The sequence below is a fragment of the Phodopus roborovskii genome, unplaced genomic scaffold, assembly GCF_943737965.1.
Source record: "Phodopus roborovskii unplaced genomic scaffold, PHOROB, whole genome shotgun sequence".
In the NCBI taxonomy this organism is placed as follows: Eukaryota; Metazoa; Chordata; class Mammalia; order Rodentia; family Cricetidae; genus Phodopus; species Phodopus roborovskii.
The window spans coordinates 32,251-35,475 of record NW_026126363.1 but is presented as its reverse complement, the minus strand read 5'-3'; positions in this window follow the sequence as shown (position 1 = coordinate 35,475).

Genomic DNA, 3,225 nt, shown 5'->3' with positions numbered 1-3,225 from the left:
TGGTACATAGAGAGGGTTACATTCAGTGTCTTTCAAGTGTACATGCTTTTATGATTTAAGAGAGTGGTGGGATGTGCAAAGGCTTTACCACATTGATGGCATTCATATGGTTTCTCTCCAGTATATATTCCTATATGACTTTTAAGCACATCATGTGTTGTGAAAGCTTTACAGCATTGTTGGCATTCCTAAGGTCTCTCTCCACTATGTGTTCTTTTATGACGTACCAGATGGATGTGTTGTGAAAAAGCTTTACCACATTGTTTACACACATAGGGTTTTTCTCCAGTATGTGTTCTATTATGGCTTTTAAGCTGAGAATTACTTGAAAATGCTTTACCACATTGATTACATTCATATGGTCTCTCTCCAGTGTGTGTTCTTTTATGACATACCAGATTGTTGTGTTGTGAAAAAGCTTTACCACATTGATTACACGCATAGGGTTTCTCTCCAGTATGTGTTCTATTATGGCTTTTAAGGTGACAATTACTTGAAAATGCATTACCATACTGATTACACTCATAGATTTTCTCTACCATGTATGCTTTTTCATGGAGTTGTAGGAAACTGTGACATGCAAAGAATTCTCTATACTGAAGACTTCCATAAGGTTTCTCTGCAGTTTCAATTTTTACATGCCTTTGAAGATGCCTGTAACATACAAAGGTTTTCACACATTCATTGCGTACATTCACAGGATTCACTCCCTTATGGTTTCCTTCATTCCTGCAAATATATGTAGAATATATAAAACTTTACCACATGCATGATACTAAAGAAACTTAGTACATATGTAAAATAAATTGATAATTTGTGCCTAATTGTAACCAGAATCAGATCTTGAGTTTTACATTCATAATGCTTACCTCATGAAGTATTGTTGTTTTCATTGAAGATACCTGTTGTTCACAGTAAGAGCCTTTATTTCATGGCACATATTTATGGCATCTATTTACATGAGATTTCTCACATAATTGAAATGAACTGAACCAAATCAGGGCTTTGACATAATTATTGCATTTATCAGTTTTTCCATAGTATAAATCATACTACATAGGCAGAATATACCAGTACAAATGGAAGCATTCAAGCATACCATTTGTCATAGGGATTTACTGCAGTGTGAGTTTGTTGATGTCATTCAGATGATGTTGGAATACTGATGATTTTTAAACTTGTTTCACACTCAACAAATATACTAAAAGTGGGGACTACAAATTATCTTTCATTTCTTTTCACTGTCCTAAGATAGAGATGTATGTTGCTCCTTTGCATAATCTAAATTCACCTGGCTTGCGTTTTTTGTAGGTTTTCTGATATAGAATATCTCTGTGTAGACCTGGCTAGCATGGAACTCATTTTGTAGACCAGACTTGTCACAAACTTAAGGAGTCCACCTTTCCCTTCTTCATGAATGCTGGAAATAAAGGCATGGGCAACAACTACCTGACTCAAAATATAATATACTTATTAAAGTAAGATTAACAAATAAAAGGTTTACATATTTCATCCACACACTTTAACCTTCTTTTCCTCACAGACATGTGATATAGGGATTAAGGGTTCTCCACAACAACCTTCTTGATACTCATGAACTGACACTTTCAATAAACAGAAAAGTCACAAATATAAAAGTAATTCTTGCTTAACTATAGACTTTTTTCTTACAAGGTATTGCACATATATTTATCACCTATGCAATATGTATACTGTTTAAAATATCTGTATACTATGAAACTAAACAGACTGGCATATCTACAGCATAGACCTCAGGGTGCTATAATTAAAAAGGTGGTATCTGTTAAGGCATTGTTTCCTTCTCATTTTAAATGAATGCCTTGCAAACACAGAAAACCTACTTTTCACTGAGGTACATGGTTCTGTGAGAAAATAAAAATCATCACTATACTTTAAGCTGTGCTTATTTTCACTGTTGCTCTTCTTAATCTTTTTAATTTTTTAACTGTGGCAATTCAATAAAATATTCAGGATATATTAAAATATATTCAGAGCCAAATTTGCATGAATTTGCACATGAAATTTTACCTTTTATGTCTTCTAGAAATTTGGCAATGATCCTCCATATTATGGTCATCCCAAATGTAGCCTGAAATAACAGATAATATATGATGTATTTTTGCAAATTGTACGAAATTTAAGTATCAACTTCAATGATCCTTGGAACCATGCCTCACTCACCCATTTTTTCTTTTTTCTCAAACAAAATTACAGAATAGTATCAATAATCAAGAAATGGTCCCATATTATAAATCATGATGGAAATTTCAGTCTTACCTATAGCAGTGAGGTTCCTGTAGGTGTCCAGCATCACATCTCTGTAGACACTTTTGAGAAGGATTTAGCAAAGCCCAGTCTTCCTCAGTGAAGTAGATGTGCACATCGTCATAGCTCACTGCATCCTAAAATAACACATACATGGGTGACAAAGAAGTATAATACTCACATTGTAATTTAAACTTCTTTGACATTATAGTCATATAATTCTGGTGCTTCCCTCACTTATTTTACACATGGACATTATAATGTGTTCACCCAGTCACATTAGAAGTAAACTGAATAAGAGGTACACATGCACCATTTCTTGGCCATTTAAGTAGCATATAGCCCTGAGAAAGAAATCCCAATAAACAGACATAAAGGGAGAGGCAAGTTACCAGAACAACACTACTGAGAACACATCAGAAATAATTTGTATGATAGGGAGAGCCTATCATAGAAATAACCAAGGCCGTAGAACCAACATATGTCTTTGTTAGGTTTTCATTGCTCTTAAGAGACACTATGGACCAGGGCAACACTTTCAAAGAAAACATTTAATTGAAGTGTCACACTTAAAATTTCAGAGTTTCTGTTATGGCAGGGAACATGACATCATGCAAGCTGCTTCAGTCCTCAAGGTTAGAGTCCTTACAGCATGACTCAGAGGCATCAAGGAGTTGTCTGTCACACTGGGCATCATTCTGAGACTAAGAATCATCAATGCCTGACCCTACAGTGATGTGCTTACTCTAACAGGATAAAGCCCTCTCCAACAAAGCCACACCACATCTACTGTAACTAGAGGTAACTCACAGAGTATGGACTGACAGCTGGGGGCCTTTAAGGCAATAAACTTGACCCTCTGAATGTGGTTGACACTTAGGTGATTTGATCTGTTAGGTGGCCCCGGTAGTGAAACCAGGACCCATCCCAGTTGCTTGA